At 33.1% G+C, this 18,664-nt stretch overlaps 1 protein-coding gene and 1 non-coding gene across 3 annotated transcripts in view; both read left to right on the forward strand.

Annotated features, from left to right (window-relative positions):
- The window catches only part of FSTL5 (follistatin like 5), a 679,148-nt gene that overhangs the window by 463,588 nt on the left and 196,896 nt on the right, over positions 1 to 18,664 (forward strand). The gene's annotated exons all lie outside the window — the stretch shown is intronic.
- Positions 15,052 to 15,157, forward strand: LOC121481742. The gene has a single exon (XR_005985400.1). It is a non-coding gene; the product is annotated as a U6 spliceosomal RNA (small nuclear RNA).

Consider the following 18,664-nt stretch of genomic DNA (forward strand, 5'->3'; position numbering starts at 1 on the left):
ATATTACGGTGTTTTCATTTAAATGCCTTTACCAATGTAAGTAAAGTGTGAAATAAACAGTTTAGTTTAAATAAAATATTACTTACCATGTTTTGTTTTATACTTATTCCTGCTTAAAGTCTGCTATAATATTCATCATGTAAATGAACTATTTATCGGTATCTATCCACCTGTATACAGAGTTTATTAGTTAATAAACTAACCACATAATTTTTATATATAACTGCATTAAATATATTAAATGATTATATAATCAACTATATGTTATAGTATATATATTTATTATATAATAGCCTAGTATTAACTACATAGTTTGTTATATATATATGTATGTATATATATATTCAGAGAAAGAGAGTCAATACTGTCTCTAGTGAACATCTTATGTGTCATCTAATTATTCAACATCTTTTGAACAACCCTGCAAATATTTTGGCAGTGCTTTGGTTCTTTGCTTTTCCAAGCCCGAAACTTAGCTACCTTAATTAGCCTCCTTCACAGTTAGGGAGCAGATATGTGAATAAGGCTGCAACAAAGACGCTGCTGAACAAGGTTTCATTCTGTAGCAAGAACAGGGAATTGCAGGTGCTTTACAGAATTCCCTCTCCCCTCCCTCCTACCTGGTGAGTGCTGTGACAGCAGATCCTACTTGCATGGACGTCGGGGATAAAAATTCTAGAGTTGGTCAGTGTTCAGCTTCAGTTGGAACTTTATGGGTCAGTCTCAACATGAGGCCTGCGCTTTTTTTCCCTGCCTTTTCATTCCCTAAGGATGACACTCAGTTCTGGATTTCTTATGACTTTCTTAATAGCTTCCTTAAATGGCATTCCTGCTTAAAACTAGCTGGAATGGGTTCTATTATTTGCCCCAAGAATGTTGTCTAAATAATTTTATATTAAATTATTATTAAATTAAATTATTAAATTATCCTAACATATTAATAAATTAAGAAACATCTATAATTGTATCTTCTTAAAATGTACGTTTCATCATTAGATATAGATTTTGGATGTCTTGAAAGATCAAGATGACCTTACTCTTATAAAATACATCCTTTGTTTATAAGCAAAAAGAACTTTCAAAACTTCCAGATGTTATACCCAATGAGTATATATTTATTCCCACAAAAGTGAGCTTAATTCCCATTAAATTATGTAAGGTTAAAATCATAAGTGCTTTTTCTGTCAAAAGAAATTGATGACAATTTTCAATATTATTTCTGATTCTTTAATATATATTAGGTAGGATTTAATACATATTTACCTGGGCAATGTATAAATTCTTTCTGACTACAAAAGGTTACAATAATATAGATATATTTTTTAACAGCTTAATAATGGCTCCTTTTTTATATCCACTAATTCCCATTCTTAATTGCAGAAGAAATCCTGTGGGTACGTTTTTAATTTCCCTTCCATGCATTGCATCTATAATTTTATTTATTTAGTAGGATAGATTCATATTAATTCTCATTATGTCACTACTTTATTATCTTATTAGCCCTAAAGACAACTCCATGAAGCAAGGAATTTTTGGGGGGGGTGGTGGTGCAGAAAATCTTACCCTCATTTACATTTGTGGGGATTTATGCCAAGACAGTTATTCACCCAAGGTTGTTGAGCTAATAAGTGGTACAGTTGGTATGTTTATTTTTTTTAAAGATTTTATTTATTTATTCATGAAGGGTGCAGAGAGAGAGAGAGAGAGAGAGACAGAGACAGAGACATAGGCAGAGGGAGAAGCAGGCTCCTTGGAGGGAGACTGATGTGGGACTGGATCCCACGATCCTGGAAACACTGTCTGAGCCAAAGGCAGATGCTCAACCACTGAGCCACCCAGTCATCCCCCAGTTGGAATGTTTATATACATTATTGACTCTCATTCTTGAACTTAACCACTGTATGGAAGTGGGATGGTCTGTCATTTTCTGCTACCCTTTGCAAAATGTATCCCAAATAATTTGGCCCCAAATAATTACTAATAGGTTTTATATTCTCTGTTATTATGGGTGGGACTAATTGATATCCACTTGATGTTAGAAGCCTTTCATTTGACTTGCCTTCTGTCTTGCACCAAGTGAATAAAAGAGCCCTACTCAATTACTGGAGGCAGTGACAAGGATGATTTGCAAAATGGGCTGGTTTCTAATTAACATATAGTCTCTTGGGACTGATGTGCCCTCAAGGTATTTAACCTGTTTATGCCCAGCTTCTTTATCTGCAAATTGAAGATAATAGTAGAATGAACTCATTTTTGCATGAGAAGTAATGAGATAAAGCATTTTAAAATGGGTAACACTCTATGAGTCATATTGTAAATGTTCAGTTAAACTAGACTCTTTGCCTTTTCTTCTCTCTTGTCCTCCTCCTCCCGACGCTTCCTCCTGCTTCTTTCTCTTTCTTCTAATATATGTTTCAACAGCACAGAAACACTCAACCTGCCTAGAACAACAGGAATTCAATGTTAGAACACATGTGGCAATAAAAGAGTTTAGGGACAACAGAAAAGGCCCTCACCAGATTTGTAAGTTATGGTTTCCTAAGCTGGAAGATTTTTCTTTTTTTTCTATTCAATGCAGCTTTAGGAACAATGCTGACTTAATTTTCTATTAGCAATCTTGTATTAATCCCTGCTCTAAAGATATGCTATTAAATTCACTCAGCTACTATATATTCATATATTTTCCTTCCTATATGTGTCCTCAATCCTCTTTCTGCCTAAATTCCTGCAATAGAGAATTGGTTTACTTCCGTCATTCTATTTTTAGTGGAACTTGGCACACATACTACAATTCTGGTATCATTGTCATGTTGGTCTGATGAGCTATGACCAGGGGATGCAGATGAGCAGCAATGAGGTTTAAAGCATGACTCTCCTGACCTTACTTCTCCTTCTCTCAAGCTGGTTCCTAGATTCCAGTCCTAGTTTTGCCACTTACTTGCTATGCAATCTCAATGGATTGATTGAACCAATTTAAGTTGCAGTCTCTTCATCTATGAAAGGAGGGATTGTCATAAAATTCCAATGACGCATACCAAGTTGAAGATAAAATATAATTTATTTATTTTATCACTATTAGTGATATGGCATTTTTGGTCATGCTTAATAACAAACATAAAGCCCTATGAAAACACTATTTTGAAATAACTTGCTTTAATTTATATTATGACTTTCAACAACTTTAAAGGTAGACTTGCTAATTAAAATGCAAAACTCATAGAAACATTTGAATTTCAGATATACAATAAATATATATGTATTTTTACAATAGGTATGTACCAAATGTTGCACGGTAGATACTTACACCAGAATCATTCTTATCTGTCTGAAATTCGACTGTAATTAGGTGCTGCATTTTATTTGCTATGTCTGACATTCTCTTTACATGAAATTCAAATTGTCTTAAATACTGCATAAAGCTTTTCTTATAAATGATACTATGGCTTACATCACTGATACTAAGAGTTTGAACTGTTGAAAGTGAATTTAATACATTTGCTTTGTAGATATTATTTTTCCATCTTTGCATTTATTCTGTGATTTTTGTTTCTTTTACATCTATCTAACCTGTTAGTAATTGTGTCTCACACTGAGAAGAGACTAGGAATAATAGTGGATTAAATGCACGGGAGTTTATTCTTTCATAAAATCCCCCTTCCGTAGCTGGCATGCTTGCTCCATGAAGCATCAGGACCTCCATCTTCTATCTTCTTTCTGACATCCCAAGAGTATGACTTTTATCTTAAAGGTCATCTCAGGGATCAAGAGGGCTGTTGGAGCTCCAGCCACTGATCTATATTCCAGCATTCTATGGTCCAGGCTCACAGCAGTACAAAGCAAGTAAAAGATAAAAGATCTTTTTCCTGGAAGTCCCGCATCTGTTTATGGGTCAGTGATGAGCAATAACAGCAATAACTGTACCAAGGAGACTGGTAAATACCATCGTTTAGCCAGGCATACAGCTCTTCTGTTACCAAAGAGGAACAGGAGAGCAATCTCTACTCCTCTATCTATGTCCGTCTAAGAGGATGGAAGATGTTCTAACTTTTTTCTTTATACTCTTGTTTTGTTTTGTTTCTTGGCATTCATCAAACGTGATTATCCATCTGAATTCAAATCTGAGCAGCTCTGCTCACCAACTTTGTTCCTTTGGTAGTTTCATCAGGCTTCAATTTACTTCTTTGATTGTTTTATTTTGCTTTTACAGGCTTCTCCTTAAATATTCTACTAAGTTTTATTTATTTATTTTGTATTCAGTCTGATGATTTTTTCCCAGATCATTCTGAAGATGGTTCTATCCCTACAGCTTATTCGAAACAATTCTCACCATGTACAGTTAACATCCATTTAAAACAAAGTGTTCCATTGAAAAATGATACATCACTCACGGAAAGTAAACCAATTGAAATAATCACTTTAATTCAAATCAGAATCCAATTGCATGTGTGGCACCTTGCGTATTAGTTTTTGTTTATTTAATGCTCAATTTCCTAGTACATAGCTGGCAAAACTAACACTGGGAGATAACATAGCACAGCATAGTAATACAATTTTATCAAAATTAAAAAATTTAATACAATTTTATTTTATTTTTAAAGATTTTATTTATTCATGACAGACAGAGAGAGAGAGAGAGGCAGAGGGAGCCCGATGTGGGACTTGATCCCAGGACGCTGGGATCACACCCTGAGCCAAAGGCAGACTCTCAACCCCTGAGCCACCCAGGCACCCCATAAAATTTTATTTTATTGTTAATTTTATTTTATTATGTCCAGATTTTTAAAGGTATTAAATGCTTAATATGGGATACTATACCATATACTGATGAAAAATAAAATGTTTCAGAATATGTTACTAAACTTCAAATTTAGAAGTAAAATCCCCAAGTCATACTTAGCTCACAGAGACTAAAAGAAATTATTTTTAGTAGAAGAGAATTCTGACTCTGTTATTCAGTTTTAATACTTACAGCAGTGTGAAGATATAACTTTTCCTCTTAAGCCTATGAATTTTAGAGATCTCATATAAACAAAAGGGGTATTTTTACCCTTTAGGCTATTCATTGATAACAGAACCCAAAGTATGTATCACCAATAAAAACAATTTAATTAGCAAGTTTTCATTTTAACTTTTTAGAAAGCTATATTTTTGTATTTTAATATGGGACATATTAGAGTATAACATCAACACTAGTTATTAAAAAGGAAGTTATCGACTTTTTTCTTCTCTAGACTATAAACAATCCATTTCTTATTTCTCCTTAACTAAAAAATGTAGACGTTTAATGTTTGTAGTATAATACATCATTCACCATGTAGTTTTTGTCTCTAATTTATTTTGAATAAAAGCCTGAGGCCATTGTGACTTAAAATCCAAGGGGAATTAGAAAATATTTATGATTTGAAATCTTCCAAGCCAAAGAAAGCTAGGAATATTGGCCAGGCTAAAGATGTTGGATTTCTTCCACAAATGGCAAACATGCAACATACATTCATTTTCCACCTATATGGGTGTTTAATTGGTGAAATTGCACATGATCATAAACATTGCCTAAGAACATACTTCTTCAAAGTGAATTTTATTCTAAATTACATTGTTCTGCTAATATTCTGGAACACTGCATAGTACTATTCATTTCTTCAGAAAGTATTAAAATCAAAAATTTAAAAATATTATTAAATGCCTTTGGCCTTATTCTTTAGGAACTTATTCTTGCAAATAACAATATGAAAATATTCATGTGTGGATAGGTGAATGAAATACTCCCATGCTAATTTGTTGAGTACCTGGTAATGTATGTTATTTTTTTAGTTTTAAAATTTCAGGTACAGTTTCAAAGTTATGATGGATGTTGTTATTTTAATAAGTTTATGAAGAATATTACTATGGAAACATGACTTTACTATGACGTTCTCTTTTTATAAGAACCATTGCTAAATATCGATAGATTATTAAATTGATGAAACATTTTCATTATTATATCTCTGAACTCATGGCTTCAACTACTGTATTTAAGCTAATACATTCTAAGTTATAATTCTATTTAAGTTTTCTCTTCTTTTCTTTCTTTTTTTTTTCATTTTAATGTGTGAAATCTGATGTAGGAAAGATGAGTTTCAGAGCCAAGGACCAAGAAAGAATTCTTCAGATGTCTTTGGTGCAAAAAGATGATTTTATTAAAGCATGGGGACTGGACCTCTGGGCAAAGAGCTGCACAGAGGTCATGAGGTGTGGCCCATTATCTCCTTTAACTTGGGAGGAGGTTAGGCATAGTGTAAATCTAAAGAATTTTGGAAACAGGATTTCCAGGACCTTGATGGGGCTAGCTATTGTTGGGGAAAGGTCATTTATCACTGTCTAATAAAACTTGAGTCATGTGACCTTTCAGATATATATCTATGGGCCATGTGTTTGGGCGATGATTGCCAGTATATATCTTGGGGGCTAGAGAAAAAAGGAATTTTTTATATATTAAATAGAATTAACGGGGTCCTGGGGATTGGGCTAAGATTGCTCTCTTGCCCTCAGTGAAGTAGTAACATGGAGGCAGCTGAGTTCCTGGAGGAACATCATTCTGTGAGTTTCGAGTACTTGTCAATGGGCTATAGATAGTAAGGAAATTTAATTTTTCTTTTGCCTTTGTTCCACATCAAAATCCAAACCAATTATCTTTATCCCCAAATCTGCAACATCTGCAGTGTTTCCTATTCCATGTAAACTTGGCCAGAAAACTGAGTCCTGCTAATGTTCTCTCTCAATTTGTCCGTCAGATCTAATATTACGAAACTTGTGAATTTAACTTTTTAAAAAATGTTTCTTAAATCTCTTCTGTCATCTCATAGTTTCAGCTCTTATCATTTCTCACCTTCAAACTTGATCCTTTCCTACTAAGACTGCCCCTCCAGCTTAAACCTACACTTCATATTACAGGCAGACAGATCGACATAAAATTTATATTTTGTCATTTTGCATTCCTCTTCAAAACCCTTTAATGGCTGCTTGTGGCTTGCATGAAGAAAAGAAAAATATTCAAATTATTTAGCTTATTCTGGAAGGCTATTTTTCTTATTAATTCCTCATACTATTCATACATATTCATTCTTTCCTACAAACCTCCAAAACACTAACGCTTTCTGACTATTAAGCTGTGCTATTATTTCCATTCTCAAACACATCTCTCTACTGGAAAATCTTCCCTTGTCTTTTTAATTTACCTAAATCCAGTGCACTTTTTACAAACAAATAAATATTTCTTAACCCTAAATTTGACTCGTTTTTAAGTTCGTTGTCTAGTAATTATCATACATGTTGCATCATAATAAAACTATTAACATTCTTGATTTTTTTCTCTAGACTAGAACTGGGAGCTCAAGGACCTTTACATATTCAACCTTGGGATATGAGTTTAGTACTGTACTGACACATAGGAGATAATAAAATTAAATGTGCAAATGACCAATGACATGGTGATATTTCTAATATTCACAATTATGCATTATTGAGTTTATTTGTATAGTGTAACATCTTGCTAGAGACTTTACTTACTGTAGTCACATGCAGGGTTATCAATCAACCTATGTTTATTAGCAGTCAATCATTGAAGCCTAACAGAGTTCAATAATTTCTGGATTCCATTTCTTTAATAACATTTCTCATTAAGCATATTGATTTTTTACTGCAGTTTCAATTTAATCTCCTATCATATGCAATAAGGGGGAGGGAGAAAAAGATGAGGGGCAACGCATATTTGATCATTGTTTAGTCTTTATATATTCAACAAATATTGATTAAACTAGTACACTTTTCAGGCATTCAGTTAAATGCTGAGGATATACCTGTAAGAGACATCAATTCTAGTCTTCAAAATCTCACAGATTGAAGGAATCAAAAAAGAATATAACTGCATTACATTTAACAATGCAGTATAAAAGCTTCATAAATAAAGATCTTCCTCAACTAATGATGGGGTTACATCCCAATAAACCCATTGTAAGTTGAAAATACCTTAAGTGGAAGATGCATTTAATACCTATAACCTACTGAGCAGCTTAACTTAGCCCAGCCTAACGTAATGTGCTCCGAACACTTACAGTAGACTACAGATAGGCAAATTCATCTAACATAAAGCTTATTTGAAAACAAAGTGGTGAACTTCCACTGTAACTTAATGAATATGGCACTGAAAGTGAAAAACAAAATGACTGTATGGGTACAGAATGAGTTTTAAGTATATGGATTTGTCCTCATGATCCCATGCTTGATTGGGAGCTCTGGCCCACTGCTGCTGCTCAGCATTGCCAGAGAGTATTAGTACCACACAGTGCTAGCCCAGGAACATATATCAAAATTAAAATTTGAAGTACACTGTCTACAAATTTGTATAGTTTTCACACCGTGGTAAAGTTGAAAAATCGTAAGTTTGTGGCTATCTATATATATTTGTTTCTTTTATATGCAAATGTATAAAGAATAGAAAAACAAAGTCAGATTTAAGTTGCAGAGTCACAGAAGATGTCTAAGAATATGCTAGTTCTGCAGTGGAGTCGAGAGCTAAATGCAGGAGTGGCAGGCTTTTCTTAGGAAAAAGTACAGGAGGCTTGAGATAGAATGTGGTATTTAATGGAGTGCAAGTCCCTGGTTATGTACAAGCGTAAGCAAAGACAATAGATTAATAAAGGGCTCCAAAATATTAATATATTGATAAAGGGTTTGAATATATTAAATAAACCCAAGCTTTTTGCATTTGATTATAAAGGTGTACATTTGTGTTTATAACATATAACAAAATGATAAAAATGGTTGGATACTTAATATTTGCCAAGCATTGACATTTTCATTTTTTAAAAAATATATTAACTTATTTTTCAACATAAGGGAAACCTGCATACTATACCCATACACAAGATGATGTTTAACTTGATTTTTAGCTGCATAATTTCAATAATAATTTGGTTTTCTTTACAGCTTATCTTTCTCCATGCAACTTGGTCGATATTTGCAGATAGAACTGTAAACAAATAATACATCTACAAAGTTTTAAGCAACTTTTCAGTTTTGTATCAAAGGAGAATAGTGAGCACCACTTAAAATATATATAACTTATGCCAATTGATCTTACAGACCTCCTAAAGTACATACTATTCATTTCACAGAAGACTTTTCATTGCCCTCCAATTATAGCTAACTTCTTCCTAACCTTTTAAATAACGCCCAGTTTGTAAGAGCTATCTATTGCTACACATTTTTAAAAAAACTGAGGGAAAATTCTAGATATAATTGCTTCACAGCCACCAACAATCATAGGGTTCAAAATCAAAATCTTCTTGTATAACTTAAGGCATAATAGGTGGAGATTGTTTAATATAGAAAGACAACATGGCTTTAACAGTAACTGTTGATTCTTATTTTCTTTATCTTTCTCCTTTTGTGCAAGAACACATAAGATTACATAATATAAAATAAAAAATAGTGTCATAGATATCTCTGTCTTCTAACAGTATTCATGTATGCTATCAACATTATTCTTCTGAGTACTCAATGTTTTAGAGAGGGAAAGTTAAGGAGACTATTGGAAGTGATTAATCAAAAAGAAAAGGAATTGTAAAATCTTTTTTTTTTTATATTCTAGAGTTTATAGATGTAAGATTTACTTTAATTTATGGCAAGAAATATTGGCATAAAAATAAAGACAATCTTCAGTGTATGAGGTGAACAAGGACAATTTAATTTTTAGAGAGAAACTGGGCTAAACATGGTTGCAATATGTTATGATGTTATTTCATATTTTGGGTAGGAGAAACCAACTAGAGGGCCATCTTCTGCCTAATGCTTTAGAGTCAATTGCTTAGGACACTGTATGTTACAAAGATAAGTGATAATGACATATTTTTCAAGATGTTATTGAACTTTGGAGTAATACTCCCACCCAAGGATTATTCAGTTCACTAGGGATGTACATTTGTCCATTAACTACTTATTAGGACACAGACTCCGTGAATATGCATGTTAAGTTTTATTATATGTTGCCCAAAAGAGATGCAAATGATTTCTATTCTATGGAAAAGATAACTCCAAAATAATTATTAACCAATTTTGTGTTAAACATCACAAATTTATATGTGTATGCCTTTCACAAATTCTATAAACATCTGCTCTTCAAATGGACTGCAAGCTATCTTTACCATCTTGCTGGTTCCCTCATTAATGAGATAAATAAACCTTTGGCTCCTCTTCACTTTATATTTTTATTAGAATTGTGCTTTAACTCTTTTAAAGTTATATTCAACCGTGTTGTAACCTCCATGCATCTACAGTTCCTATACACTCCAGCAGGATTATATTGGTAAAATGTACTTTTCATTTCTAGCAATTTAACTGAATAAAAGAGGGAGCTAATATTTTTACAATTTAGTGATAAAATTCTGTCTTAGAAACAGTTTTTTGTGAAGTGGGTGGAAGGAACTTAATTGCCTCTGCTGTATTAAGACATTTAGAGACTTAAACATAATCCCTGGCCCAAGAGAGAGATGCACCCATGAAACACTGAAGTTATTGCTCTGTCAGTTCCTTGGTAATTAAATGTCGGCTAGGCATGAAATCTCTCTAAATCACAGCCTTTGTATTTCTAAAGAAAATAAAAGCTATTCCAGCAACTTACCGTACAGATTTGTGAAAAATTATATAAAATGAAATATACGTCTTTAAACTAACACAAGAAATAGTAAAAATTTAATAAGGTCTAGTTCTCTTCCCCTTACAGGAACATTTACCCATTCCTTTTCTCCTCACTTTAATTCTTGTTCATTTGCTAATAAGATCTTATCCTATTAATGTGAATATTTTATTAATCAAAGAACTGAAAAATCAACTTTGAAATAAATTAGAAGTATATATAACACTAATGAATGTTTCATAAGAAAATGTAATATTCACCTTCTAACTGAAAAACACAAAATTAATTGTCAAGAAAATGTTTTTTCTATTTTAGACTCTTAATATTCCATGAAATATGTTTCCTTAACACAAATCCATAGAGTAGAATATACAAATTACAGTCTGGTGAAGAATACCCAAAAGAGTACAATTACATTAACAGAAAGATATAGTCTGTCTCGTAATTTACTTAGAAAAAAAATCTCATTAGGTTTTAAATAATAGCAGTTTTCAAGACTTTGAAACAACACCCATGGATCTCTAAATATACTACTGCATCTGTGTTTCATTGAATCTGCTTTCCTCTAAAAAACAACAACAAAAAAAGTAGTTACTCTTGTACAGTGGGATGGCAATCAGAGTGTTGTTCTGACCTGGTCACACACTAAAATAAATCTTATATGAACCAACTAAAACTTCTAAATTGGAGGTAACTTTATTTATTTTTATTTATTTATTTAATTTTCTTTGGAGGTAACTTTAAATGAGAAATCAGGATACAGTAATTCAAGAATAAACCAAGACTTAAAGGAAATACCTAAATTCCCGTGTAAATTATATACTGAAATCTCTTATACAGTTTGCTTTAGGGAAACATGGGTGGCTCAGTGGTTGAGCATCTGCCTTTGGCTCAGGTCGTGATTCTGGGGTCCTGGGATCGGGACTCGATCCTGCATCGAGCTTCCTGTGGGAAGCCTGCTTCTCGTTCTGCCTATGTCTCTGCCTCTCTCTGTCTCTCTGTGTCTCTCATGAATAAATAAACAAAATTATAGAAAAAAAAAGTTTTTGCTTTAATTACCAAGTTTATTCAGGCACCAGTTCAAATTTGAAACTATGCTTCTTAGTGAATAATTAATATATACTTATGTTTTTATTATTGAAGTTGTCTAGTCAAAACACTGTGGTGATTGTGTATGCCTAAGAGGGCTGTGTAGCACTTTGAATAATACTTATCTTGTTAAATAAATGAAATAACATAACGTCAAGTACCAAATTAGTGTTTGGGTCACATTATTAATAGAAGAAAAGTTTATGAATTAGTGGACAAAAAATTGATAGAGAAGTTCAGACTTTGGCCTTGAAGAATTAGGAGGAACAGAATAATTCTAAACAATAACCAGAAACTCCAATTATAAGGACATTTTATGAAGGTAGAAATGGACACAAAATATCTGGCAAGCATAGAACCAACCAACTCAATTGCCATAGTAACTCTTAGTATAAAGATAACAGTGGGGAATGAAATTTTCTTGACTCTAAATCAATACTGAAAGTGCCTGGGTGCATCTGGTAATATTAATATGGCCCGTAAGGAATTCATTTGCTTAAGTTTTGCTTCTTTGTTTGTTACTGAGCAAATATGGTACAGAAAGGTTGGGGAAAGACAAGATGACATTTTGTGTCAGATTCCTATTAATATAACAGGTATAGATAGCAAGTGAGGGACCTCTTTCACAAGAGCATATGAAGCAATGTTCTGTCAACAAATGAGGGGAAAAGCAGGAACAAATTAGGAAAATTTTGGGTCCTAGTGACTCTTGCGTAGTACTGTTAGTACTATATAGTACCTAGTATCATGTAAAATTGAAAGAATCTTCTGAGTTGGTTTCTTGTTGGAATTAGAATACATTTTATATATAAATATAATGACTTTGAAGTCATCTACGGACATCCAGTACAAAACATATGTAGTTTGAGGATGCAAGATTTATTGTTCATATTTATAAAAATTTAACCAAGTGTAAATGATTCATATGTTCAGTTACTGTTACTTACTGCTTTGGAGACCCTGCCAGTTTCCAGTTACAATTATGGTTTTGAGATTGTTGTAATTAAGTTTAGTTTTATCTTAAGACATCTACTTATATCATCTCTTATACTTATGATGAGAAAGGTATCAATATCCCAGTTTTACAGACAAGAAAGGGTCAACTCAAAGAAGGTAGACAACTTCAAGGCCTGACTTGAGCTGGAGATTGCTGCCTTCCTGGTGTTACAGTAACTGATTGATGGAACAAGCCAAAATGAAAGTAACATCCAAGCCTTTAGTCACTTAGTGTAAAATTATAAGCAAGAGGCTAAATTAGAGAAAGTGCCAAATCTCCCACTGTTTCATTTTTCTCCGTGAAATGACACCAGTCAAGGGTCAGATGGATCAGCACAGACATGGTGGATTGCTAGCCAAAATGAAAGTAATTGCCTCACGCCCCCCGAAAAAAAGCTGAACAAAAGGACCCTGCAGTTTCATGGACTCCAGTGGAGGAGGGGAAGGATGGGTAAGGGCTAGGCGTAGCAAAGTACTAAACACTGGGTCCAGAGTAGAAAAATATGTCTTCGAGTCCCTTCCCCACTCCTCTCCCCATAAAGCGTTCTCAGCAGAGGTGCCTGTCACAGGTGCTTCTGACGTAGGTTCTTGATGGAAGGTAACCAAAGGAGGTGCTGGGGCTAGTAATACAAGGGATCCTGGCCAAGGGATCCTGGATTCTTAACTATAACTTTCTATAGCGATGGCAGTGCTGCTCTCCGAGTCTGGTGTGGGAAAGGCAACTTTCTCTCACAAGGTGTGCCAGGCAAACCTTTGTAACTGCCTGTGGTCAGACCTGAAAGATCACACATAGATTTTTTGACCAGGAGCCAGACTCCTCAATAATTTTTGCAAAACTTATATGTTAGTTAGCTTGGAAAAAAATCCCATTCTCTTGTATTCAAGACTGCTCTCCTCATTAAGAGCATTTTTAGTAAGTTACCTATAACTTTATTGACTTTTATATAACCTCATAATTTTGCTATTTATTGTAAATGGAATAGTACATTCCTTGAAATGTGTTTGGAAATGTTTGCTGCAACTTGGGATAGGAAACAGAGCGGGAGTAGAGATGTAAATGGCAGTCCCACAAGCCACTTGAAAAATGGTGAAAAGAGGAAGAAAATCCTTGTATGAGACGTATGTTAGACAACCATAGCATTCTGCTGCCTGGATGTACCCTAAATGTCACTGATCTCCAGAAATAAAACAAAGCTAGATTTTACTAATGATTCATTGATATCATGTCTTTCTCCTTTGTCTAATATGTATCTATATATATGTTGCCTTAGCTCCCTCACTATATCTTAAGGTCTTTGCTCACTTAGCGGTGCTTCTTAATTCATATTTTATAACCAAAGAAAAACCAAAGTGATATTTTCATAGGAAGTTCCCAATACATACTATTGAGTTGAATATGCTAAGCAGTCAGTAAGACATAGAGCTTTCTTCGTCATTGAGATCAGTGACTTTTTTCTTTTTCTTTTTTTTTTTTTTTTTTGTACACCCAGGTAGCAGAGTAACATGGTTGTCCCTTAGTAGTATGAATTTTGACATTCAAAATGAGTAAGTGACAAATTGTAATAAAGGGCTTAATATTGGCACCGCCAACCTGATAGGAAGTTCAAAGGAATAAATTGCTAATTAGAAATGAAGGTTTCAGATTGAGATGCATTATAAAATTAAAACTTAAATTTCATTGGGATTTAATGTTACCCTTAATGGACTAAAGTGATTTTCAATGTCCTTTTTGGCATCTCTTTGCACATTAAAGGTAATATGGCTGTCATTCATCTTTGGTTAATCTGAGGAAGTAAAATGATTATACTTTGAAATTATGTTTTATATAGTAATTTTTCTTCAGGCATAACTTAAAAAAATGGAGCTGCCATTTGTGTGTTTCCTTTAAGCAGTTTTTATCATTGTGGTCATATTTCTGATTATATTGTAACATTTCCACCTTAAGAAAGCCTTTAGATTCATCAGGTCTCAGTGATATGTTAGTACAACTTGTTTTTTTTTTTAAACAATTTCCCACAACTAAAATAGTCTCCATAACTCAAAACATAGAGATTATGGATTTTCAAATCCAGTCAGTAAAATAAAAATATGTTAGAAGAATTAACATTTTTGAGTGCCTATCCCCAGTGCTATATTAAATTGGTTCATTGGATCATGATATTCAAACTCAATAAGGAAAAGTGCTTCTCTGCCCCCATCCCATTTACGTATGAGAATCTGAGACTAAGAGACTGATTTTACCAAAGTCATACAAAGAGAGCTAGAAGTAAGGCCAGAATTAAAAGCCAGGTTTGGTACTTGCTTGGCAGTACATAAAATTAAATTGGAATGATACAGAGAAGATTAGCATGGCCTTGGTGCAAGTATGACACACAATTACATAAAGCTTTTCATTAAAAAAATGAAAAAAAAGCTAGATTTATTGTCTCCAAAGTTATATTATTTTTTGTCTGTATAAGACATATCTAATCTTCCTTGTATATTATATTTGAATTAAAAATGAGTTATTTTGTTATATGTGGCCATCATAAAACTATTCCAAAGTCTATATCTATATAATTCTATATGTTTTAGTATCTATAGAATAGATGTGCTATATTATTTTAGTCAATTCCATTTTAATACTCCAAAAAATTTGATAAGTTATCATGTGGAAAATTGTCTGATTATACACTATTTATGCCTTTAGTGCTGTAGTAATAGATACAAAAATATGGTGAATTATGAAAAATTAATTCAATATAATTAACCATTAAGATTTCTGAGGGTCAATATTTTGCACAGAGGTGCCTGATAAAAACACACTTCCTAAAATTGTGAAATACTGCTATTAAAAACTGGTAAATATGGTAAAAAACGTCAATTTATTAAGACTAAAATTTGCATGTGATTAAAGATAACTTTTTGAAGGCTATCATTTCCATATGATGGATATTTCATTCTGCTTTCTCATTAATAAAGAATACTGCATGCTATTGACAGTCAGAGCAGAGTTAGGATTGGGGTTTCCCCACTTGGCTCCAACTGCAACAACTTTCATGTTGTTCACCACAACACCTGCTTCTCTGCTTTTTCCAATCTAGACTGCAACAGGTGTCTGCATAGGATTGCAACTGAATTTTGTAGACAGTAAATATGCCAGAGAGGGTGGGTGGATGGGAGAACAGGTGCCTAGGTTAAGGAGTGTACTTGTGATGAGCACTGGGTGTTATACGAAAGTGTCGAATCACTGTATTGTACATTTGAAACTAATAATACACTGTGTTAACTAACTGGAATGTAAATAACAATGTGGAAAAAATAAAAATAAGTATTTTTTTTAAAAAAAAGGAAAGAAAAAAGAAAGAAAAAAGGAAAAAAACAAAACAAAACAAAAAACTCTAATGGATACCCACTGCTATAAATCTGTAGTTCTGTTCATAATATAAAGCAATTTTTAATAAACATCTATATAAGAATGATAAAACTACATTATAAAACCATCAAATCGGAAGTGCACATAATGTTATTTTATGCCCTCTATTCTCTAAATTATTATATAGAAGATATCCTGAATTTTGGGGTGCCTGGCTGGCTCAGTGGTTGAGCATCTGCCTTTGGCTCAGGTCCCGGGATCGAGTCCCACATCGGGCTCCTTGCCTGAGCCTGCTTCTCCCCGTGCCTATGTCTCTGCCTGTCTCTGTCTCTGATGAATAAATAAATAAAATCTTAAAAAAAAAAGATATCCTGAATTTCAATCTTGCAAACAAATTGCATTGCTATAGCTATGTAAATACATACATGACGAGAAAAATTAAAATATCAAAATAAAAGCACTTATCTCTGGAATTCAGAATTGGGAGTCATTTAGGCTTTAAAAACTTAGCATGAAGTCCTATTAATATAAAAAAGTGGAGAGGATCAAATTTAGTGCAGTCAATTATGGAGTGGAGGTCTGCACTTCAATTTGGCAGACAGGGAAAATTCAAATATGGATAGAGTTAATGCTGTTGTTCTTTAGTAATTGCTTCAAATGCATTTTCTTAATTAGTAATAACTATCGTATCTCTTATGAAGAAGCATTTATCTTCCCCACTGTCTGTCTCATGTACAATAGTATGTAACCAGTATTGGAAAATTTCACTTTTATACATCCCTCCCTGTAATCTTTCTCATCACTTAAAAATTTCTCTTGCAAGTATAATTGCCTAAGAGCTTGTGTGAATTTAATTAAAGAGAAATAATAAATTTGCCATGTATAAGCAAGTCCTTGAGAGTTTTACCATGTCAAATATCTCAAATACGTTAAATTAAAGCTCCCCAAGCAAAGGGTGCAAGATATTCTGCATAAATCTGCTTTTAGAGGTCCCACTTAATGAAGAAAAACATTAGTCTTTTCTAACAGAAATAAAGAGATATTTATAATTGACCTGAAATATCATAACATGCCACAGAAATCAATCATTTGGGATATGAGATACAATACCCTGATTTGTCATTTTTCTTTTTAAAAAAATTATTTGTTCTGTTGTAAACCATGTCACACATACACAAAAAATGTCCTACTAATAACTGAACCTAAAACTAACTTAAACTATAATCAAAAATTACATGGCTCAGTTGGTTAAGTGTCCAACTCTTGGTTTCAGCTCGGTCGTTCCTTGGACTTCTAGCTCAGCAAGGAGTTGGCATGAAAGATTCTCTCTCTGCCCCATCCCCAGCTCATGTTCTTTCTCTCTCTAAAAATAAATACATAAATCTTAAAATAAATTACCCCGGAAGTGGCTTTATTGATAACACTTCACTGTAATATTCTGATAAACAGAAATTCCTTTTAACCAATATAAAAACTGCAAATCATCTTGAACAATCATCATAATATATTTTATAGAGTCCAGATACAGTATTTCGGATTTAAATGTTTTTAAATACATGATCATTTGGTGGTCATTTATTTAATTCCACCAGAATGTTGAAATAAAAATTGAGGGATTGGTATGAATGTATGTTGGTAAATAGTGATAATTTAAAAAAATTAATAAACAAAATAAAATCTAGTCACGCTTTTGTCATTTTTGTTAGTGAACCTGAGAATGAGATAACAATGGTCTTCATTAATATAATTTCTAATTGTACCCAATATCTTTTAAAATAAAACATGGGCCAAGAAGTTGTGACTACTCCTATAGTCTAAGTTACATTCCAGATGTAACATAAAGTACAGCTGTGTGTGTATTTACGTATAATTTTAATCCCCACCACCCCTTGGGATGCTTGTATTTCTGTTAGCATATCAGGAAACTCTAGAAACAAAGCTAGAAATGGAACTGAGGCTTTCTGCTTCAAAAATCTATTCATAAGTTTAAGAAAGCTATCTGTAAGTGTTGATTTAAGCAATATTTCACATAACTGTCTGAGTTACATGTATTTTCACCTGACACTATTGAAACTTCATAATTTGATCTTAAAATCAGTGAATACTGGCATGGCTCTTTCTTTCCAATTCTGCTTATATTTATTTTCCTTGACTTATTGCACCTTTTAGAAACTCCAGTACAATGTTGAATGAAAACGATGATAATAGGAATGTTTCTCTTCTTAACAAATCTCAAAAGGTAGCTTTAAGGGTCGACTCTTAAATATGATATTTACTGTAGGTATTCTGAATACCTGTTAGCGCATCAATTTTATTTTAAAGGTTCTGAAAATGTTATCATTGATGATTCTTCTATATCCAATGTGTTATTTTTTCAGCAGTTTTTGGGATTGTCTTATGAATTTTCTCTTTTAATCTTTCACTGTAAGTTGATTTGTATAATATGCACCAACCTTGGTTTCCTGGATAAAGCAAATTGCGTGACTTATTGTCGTGACCAAGGTATCCCTTAACAGATTGAGGAAGTTATCTTCCAGTATTCAGAGAATTTT

This window comes from Vulpes lagopus, chromosome 23 (assembly GCF_018345385.1).
Source record: "Vulpes lagopus strain Blue_001 chromosome 23, ASM1834538v1, whole genome shotgun sequence".
Classification (NCBI taxonomy): Eukaryota; Metazoa; Chordata; class Mammalia; order Carnivora; family Canidae; genus Vulpes; species Vulpes lagopus.